This window comes from Hyperoodon ampullatus (genome assembly GCF_949752795.1).
Source record: "Hyperoodon ampullatus genome assembly, chromosome: 2".
NCBI classification, from domain to species: domain Eukaryota; kingdom Metazoa; phylum Chordata; class Mammalia; order Artiodactyla; family Ziphiidae; genus Hyperoodon; species Hyperoodon ampullatus.
In genome coordinates, this window is record NC_136915.1 from 141,598,279 (window position 1) to 141,605,945 (window position 7,667).

The following is a 7,667-nucleotide window of genomic DNA, read 5'->3' on the forward strand; positions in this document are numbered from 1 at the left end:
CGGGAAACCGGGAGCCCAGAGCACTTGTGGCCACAGAGACACTGGCACGCAGCCCTCAGGGTGGGCGGGGCCGGCTGCAGGCAGATGGGGACAAGGTGTGCTCCCGGGAGGCCTCGGGCTGAAGGTGGCCCTCTGAGAGAAGCACCCCAGCTTGGACAGGAAGGTTACAGGCGGGGGAGAGCAACCTAGGGCGCCCCCTCGGAGCAGTGGGAGTGGGAAGAGGGGCAGGGGTGGAGGGAACCCGCGATGGGAGGTGAGTGGGCTCTCCACAGAGGCCAGCTTAGCCCGCGGGAGCTGCCTCTGAGCAGGGAGCCGGAGGGCATTGCTGCTCTGTGGCTGCTGGGCTTCCCGGATCGTGGCTCTCTGCACACAGGTCGCAGGGTCCTGTGACTCTGTATCCCCTCCCTCAACCCGTCCCCCTCGCGAGGCCGCGCCACTGGGTGCCCTGTGTCGACAGGCAGAACCCCATTGCCCGCCCCTCTCAGACCCGCCTCTGCCCACCTCGAAGGTCCCCGCGCACTCAGCCAGCGGCCTCTGCTGTGTCTGCTGCTCCTGCTGTGTCTGCTGCTGTGGCTGGTAACCCGTGAAGACCACGCCGGGCACCTCCAGCACCCCAAGTCCACGGGAGCGCACGCGGGCCCTGATGCGGGACTTCCCGCTTGTGGACGGGTGGCTGCAGTGTGTGCGGGCTGCTGGGGGCCGCTGGGGGCCTAGCCTGGCCCCGGGCAGGGCAGGAGGTCCGGAGCATGCAGAGCTAGTGGGGAGGCTTCCTCACACCACCCCTGGATGTCCTCTCCATCATCTATGGATGCCCTTCCCCTTCTCTGTCATCCCCTCCCTGGTGGGAACCCCTCAGCCCACGCCTCAGCTGCTCCTAGTATAGTCTGTGTGACAGTGTGAGGTGGGGGACCCACAGGCTGGCCCAGGCCAGGCAATGTGTCCTGCCTGATCCCAAGACCTAAGGAGCCCACCCATTTGCCTTGACCTCCCTCCAGCCACAACGACATGCCCCTGGTCCTGAGGCAGTTTTACCACCACGGGCTACAGGATGTTAATCTGCACAATTTCAGCCATGGCCAGACCAGCTTGGACAGGCTGAAAAATGATCTCGTGGGTGCCCAGGTACCAAAGGGACACACAAGGTGCCACCATGGCTGCTGGGGAATGGGGGGCAGTTTGGGGGCCTCAGAGACCACAGGTTAGTCACATTGGAACTAAGTTACCATAGTGACCTAGAAAGTGCCATGCCATGGATGCTGGGGGCTACAGGGGTCACAGTGAGCCAACCTGATGGGCATCCAAGTACCACAGAAAAAGCAACGCATTACATGTGACTTCTGGGCACAGTGAGTGTTGTGCCAGCTGAGGAGGCTATGAGAAGCCCAAGGAGCTCCAAAGCCCAAACTAAGCCCTTGCCTTCCCTCAGTTCTGGTGAGCCTATGTCCCATGCCGGACCCACGAACGCGATGCTGTGCGCCTCACTCTGGAGCAAGTTCACCTCATCTGCCTCATGTGTGTCTCCTATTCTGAGCTGGAGCTTGTGAACTCAGTTAAAGGTAGACGGGGACTTCCCTGGTAGTCCAGAGGTGAAGACTCCACGCTTCCACTGCAGGGGGCTCGGTTTTGATCCCCGGTGGGGAAACTAAGAGCCCTCATGCTGCGCGGCACGGCCAAGAAAACAAAAAAAAAGGTAAACAGACTGGTGGTGGTAGGTGTTAGGGACTTCAGTTAGCTACCCCTGCCTCTGAAAATGATCCTCTGACCTACCTGCCCCCAGCTCTCAACAATACCCGGGAGTTGGCTAGCCTCATTGGTGTGGAGGGCGGCCACTCACTGGACAGTAGGCTCTCCACCTTGCGTACCTTCTATGCGCTGGGTGTGCGCTACATGACACTCACCCGCACCTGCAACACGCCCTGGTGAGCACAGTGCAGATGGTAAGGGCCCAGTGAGGCAGTGATCTGCCCAAGATCACGCTGGGGCCCAAAGCAAGTTTACCCCTGAGATACGGCCCTGAACCTGGGGACGGGAGGGGAATGGAGGTTTGCAGAACAAGACTGAATCCACAGAAGGGCCCTCCTACTGCCAGACACAGCCCAGTCAGGGGGGGATGGCCAAGGGACCGCGGGCCCCGGGCCCTGAAGCCTCCGGGGCGGTGTCCCTGTGAGCATCGTGTGGGATCTGGGGTGGGGCGCTAAGCGCCGAAGGGATTGCTGGGTCCCGCCCACCCTAGGCTGTGAGGTCGCCGCCCCCTCCGCCATGCCCCGGTACCCGAGGCCTCCGTTACCCTGCCAGGGCGGGCGGCGGGGCGCTGCCGGGGCGGGTTGGCTGCGGGGCTGGCGGTAAGGCACAAGCGCCAGCGAAGCTGGGCCTCAAGAGGCAGCCCGCGGCCCCCGCCCCCGTCTACGGCCATACCACCCTGAACGCGCCCGATCTCGTCTGATCTCGGAAGCTAAGCAGGGTCGGGCCTGGTTAGTACTTGGATGGGAGACGGCCTGGGAATACCGGGTGCTGTGGGCAATTTGCCTCCCGCTGCGGCTCCGCCTTCTCCTTTAGTCGCCCGCGGCGGTGGCCGCCAGCTCCGCCCCCCGCCGGGCACCGCTGCAGGCCCCACCTCCTCCGGCCCCTCCCACCACAGCGCGCCAGAGGGGGCGCTCCATGCGGCCAGAAGGCGGCCCTGCAAGGCGGCCGCACCCCAGACGCTCCGCGGGTGGCTGGCCTGGACACAAACTCCACCGCGGGCCCGGGTGCCATCCGTGCGGACCGCGAGCCCCTCGACCTGCATCTGACCGCCCCCACCAGCGCCCAGCCCGGCGCCGCCACCTGTCCGCCGGTGTGGTTCTCCACAGCTCCCTCCGGATAAAGGCCCCCATCCGCCGTTTCGCCACGGCCGGGGGCGGGAGCGGGAGTGGGGGCCGGGGCCGCTTCCCCGGGCCTGCCGGCCACTAGGGCGGGTGGTAGGTGTAGACGGTTGCAGGTGTAGACGGTTCGACAGAACCTCTTTCTACGCTCCTGTAGCCAAGTCATGGCCACCAGTCAAACTGCATCCTGGCTATCCTGCAGGGCAGAGAGCTCAGCAAAGGTATCCACCCCTTCTACAGCAATGTCAGTCGGCTCACCGGCTTTGGCGAGGTAAGGACCTGGCTTCCATACCCTGCCCCACATGAATGTACAGCCCCGCCTGTTCCCTACAGATAAATACACACAAGATAAATGCAGCCCTCATGCCCTCTCCCCATCCTGTCCCTGCAGAAGGTGGTGGCAGTAATGAACCACCTGGGCATGATGGTGGACTTGGCCCATATCTCGGATGCTGTGGCACGGCGAGCCCTAGAAGTGTCACAGGCACCTGTCATCTCCCACTCAGCTGCCCGGGGTATGTGCAAGAACACTCGCAATGTTCCTGATGATATCCTGCAGCTTCTGGTGAGAGACTGCCCTGGCCCTCAAACCTAAAGCAAGAGATTCAAACCAGGAGCCCTTGAACCTGAGCCTCTTCTCCCTCCATTTCCTCAAACACCAGGTTAAATATCTTCTGCCCCCAAAACCCACGGTCCACAGCCCCTGAACTCTTGAGCCCCAGGTGGGGGTCTAGGTGGTAAGATACTCCTCCAAACCCGGAAACCCAGGGCCAAAACACCACCCAGACCAGGGCTGCGGCTCCTCCATTCACACAAACCCAGAGAGGAGATGACTCTGACCTCAAAGCCAGGGCTGAACACCTTCCTCACAGGGGCCGAGAGAGTGAACAGGCTGTGCTGGGGGCCAAGCTGACTGTCCACCGGTCCGCCCCTGCAGAAGAAGAACGGTGGCATCGTGATGGTGCCCTTGTCTGAGCGGGTGCTGCAGTGCAACCCGTTAGCCAACGTGTCTACTGTGGCAGGTGAGCCTCACCCTGGGCTCTCTGAAAACTCGGATTTGGAGCTGAAGCTGGGTCCAAATTTAGGGAGGACTTCAGAAGAGCCCCAGTGGTTTGACCCACCTGTTGGCGATAGGTACAGCACCCAAAAACCCAAGAATGGACAGTACACAGCACCTTGGTGCCATGTGGAACTGGGGCCACAGAATCAAAACTGCGATACGGATGGGTATCAGGGAGGCTGTCAGACACTGCTTTATGTCAAAAACATAAAGAAAATATCCACTATCAGAACCATTGTTTGACTGACTTTTTTTCACATCTTTCTGACAAAATTCGTGAAGTTGTGAGTACCACAAGCGTCATTACACTTCTGTTCAAGATGTAATCTCTGGCTCACAATCATTGTTTAGCTTCTGTATATTGCAGTGTACATGAAGGTCTGTATTCGTCTGGTTGGGCTGTTATAGTGAAATACTATAGACTGAATGACTTAAACAGCAGAAATTTATTTTCTCACAGTTCTGGAGGTTGGAAGTCCAAGATTAAGGTATTGAATACCATAAGAATTGGTTTCTGGTGAGAACAATCTTCCTGGCTTGCTGATGGCTGTCTTCTTGCAGTGTCCTCACACGGTCTTTCCTCTACGAGCAGAGGGAGAGAGATCTCTGGAATCTATTCCCCTCCTTATAAGGACACCATCAGTCCCTGTCAGATTATTACCCCACCCTTATGACTTCAGTTAACTTCAGTTACCTCCCTAAAGGACCTATCTCCTATCTTCTACAGTCAAATTAGGAGGGGCTTCAACATATAATTTTTGGGGGGACACAATTCAGTCCATAACAACAACTTAAGATAGCTTTCTCTGATTTTCAGTCTTTCACTAATACCTCCCTCTTTGTCTACGAATTATTCAAGATTCCTTAATTAAATGTTTTTTAATTTTCTTAAATTATCCCTTCCCTTTAAATGCTGTCTTCACTTCTTAATTGGCATTTCTTGCAAATGAAGGCACCTTTCCTCACAATATATTGATTACTCTCCCCACTGTAACACAGCGTCTTCTCCCATGACTTTCCTGAAATGGTTTCACTTTTGTTCATAAAAGTTTAGTCATCCAATCAGACGGTTTATTTTCAGTTCCCATAGCATTTTGCCTTTGGGAAACAACTGACTCCATTAAATGGTGCTTCTTTTAAAACTACCTTCCTTTATGTTTTATAGCAATCTTAGGATTTCTGTTGGCACACCACCTAGCTTCTTTCTGATCATTCTTTTTATTTCAATTTTTCAGTTGTTTCTCTCCTCACTCCTTAGCGTTAGATACTACATACAGTTGGCCTTCTTCTCATCTCTTATATACTCTCTCTCTTACTCCAGCAGCTTTGTTTACCATTTAATATATTATCTGCCAGGCGCCTTCCATCTGTTACCAACATCCCTCCCTCTGTCTTTGTCATTTCAGCCTTCGCTATGCTCTCTGAGCTCTCACAGGCAGATCTACTGAACACAGGAATCTCAGTGGAAAATACGAGTACGTTATTTCTCTACTAAGTAAAGCCTTTACAGATCACATGGTCCTGATCCATCTTGCAGCCACGTCATCTGGACTATTTGACCTCCCATGTCACAATAGCAGAGGACCAGACAAGAGGGACACTGGCTCCTAATGACCTCAGCTCAGAAGTGATACACTTGATTCTGCTTCTTTGCCACTGGCCACAACGAATCAAAGGAAAACAGTTGAACTACAAAGGAGGATGAAAAATGTAGATAAGCACATAGGATATTTGATGAGCGCTATCTCGAGGTGACATCACCTCCCATCAAACTTTTATTTCACAGAGCAAACACAGACTATAAAGCAAAAACACCCCTAACTAACTTTTTCTCTTTACGTACAAGAATAGCTTTTCGACATAGTTTATGAATACCTATTCTCACTTCCTCAGTATCTTCCATTCATTTTCCCACCTCATTGGGATTGTTAAGGTTTTCCTCTTTAGCGATTTTATTTTGGCCCCCTCCCATTAAAAAGCTGCCCCCTCCCATTAAAAATTACTCTTGCTTGATGCCAAGTAATTCTCTAGTTACCTTTTCTCTCTTCCTAATTTCACAGTGCAGTTTATCAAAAATTGTATTTATTCTCATTGTCTGTATTTTCTTATCTTTATGTACCTCGTGACTCACACAATTTTGCTCTTTTCTTCTTACTTATCTGCACTGGAATTGCATTCACCAACATTTAATTTGTGATTAAATTGAGTGAATGTTGTTTGGTCATTCTGTCACCTTTCAGCAATATTTGATTTTGTTGATCAAACTTGTCATCTCAGAAACATCTTTCACCTTAACAACAGTAGCATCTTAACCTGCTACTTCTTCCTCCTGCCTCTGGACATCCTTATCTCTTTCACTGGGCACTCTCACTTTGCCCTCTGCCAAGAGATGTGTATTTCTCAGAAGCTCTCCTCTGCCCTTGACAGATGGTCTCATCTACTCTTGTGATTCCAGCCACCATATATATCACAGATCTTGACCTAAAACTTACATATCTCTCTCCTGAGTCTCTTACAAACTTAACTAATTGCCAACTGAACAACTCTGCCCAAATATAACATGGACACTTAAAATTAATTATGTGATGTTACTGAACGATTAATTTTACCTTCAATACTTACTTCCACTATTCATCTCTCTACATCATTTATACCACCACTATTTGTACACTTGTCCAAGTTGGATACTGGGGGAACACTGAAGACTCTGGACTCTGACAACCCTCAGAATGGGGGAAAATAGTTGCAAACGAAGCAACTGACAAGGGATTCATCTCCAAAAAATATAAACATAAATAAATTTGTCAAATATATAATCAACTCAAGCAGATCAATATCAAAAAAACAAATACCGTATAATATCACTTATATGTGGAACCTGGAAATATGGTACAGATGAACTTAATCGCAAAGCAGAAATAGAGACACAGATGTAGAGAAGAAACACATGGATACCAAGGCGGGGGGAAGGGGGGATCAATCTGGAGATTTGGATTGACATATATACACCAGTATGTGTAAAATAGATAACTAATGATAAACTATGGTATAGCACAGGGAACGCTACTCAATGCTCTCTGGTGACCTAAATGGTTAGAAATATTAAAAAGAGGGAATATATGTATAGGTATAACTGATACACTTTGCTGTACAGCAGAAACTACCACAACATTGTAAAGCAACTATACTCTAATAAAAATTAATTTAAAGGAATAATAAAACTCTGGACTCTGTATAATCATCCCTCACCTTCACAATTAATTCAGTAACCAAGTACTCTCTAACCTAAATTCCTACTATCTCTCAATATTGTCTACTTTTATTCAAGCCTCTTGCAACTACTTGGTTCTGAGCTACATTTTCTCTTATTTATGGAACATAAACAGTCTCTTAACTTTTAACAGAATAAATCTTTTAACAGAATAAATATTCATTGAGTACCTACAACACTGGTAAATAAGGACATTGTTCACATGCAGTTTACAATGTAGTAGGGGCAATGAACTATAAAATAGAACTATACCTCTCATAGGTAACTGGACAGACAAGTTTTATAAGAACACGTAGAAAGGGAATTTAATCTCTAATGGAAGTCATGAAAAGCCAGAGATTCAATGTATATTTTGAAACTTATATGATGAGAGTGCATTAACCGAGGATTGAATGAGTAAAGTATGATACAAATTGATGACATTACCTGGAGAAAGTTCAGCATTAAGAGAAGTCTAACCCTGAAGTCTACTGAG

At 50.7% G+C, this 7,667-nt stretch overlaps 1 pseudogene across 1 annotated transcript; it reads left to right on the forward strand.

Moving 5' to 3' along the window:
* The first annotated feature begins 246 nt into the window (after positions 1 to 246).
* LOC307048613 (dipeptidase 2-like) lies at positions 247 to 4,164 on the forward strand (annotated as a pseudogene). Its single transcript has 8 exons — positions 247 to 386; positions 486 to 669; positions 996 to 1,122; positions 1,427 to 1,556; positions 1,778 to 1,919; positions 3,064 to 3,132; positions 3,253 to 3,426; positions 3,799 to 4,164. The product of its transcript is annotated as a dipeptidase 2-like (transcript).
* Positions 4,165 to 7,667: the final 3,503 nt, after the last annotated feature.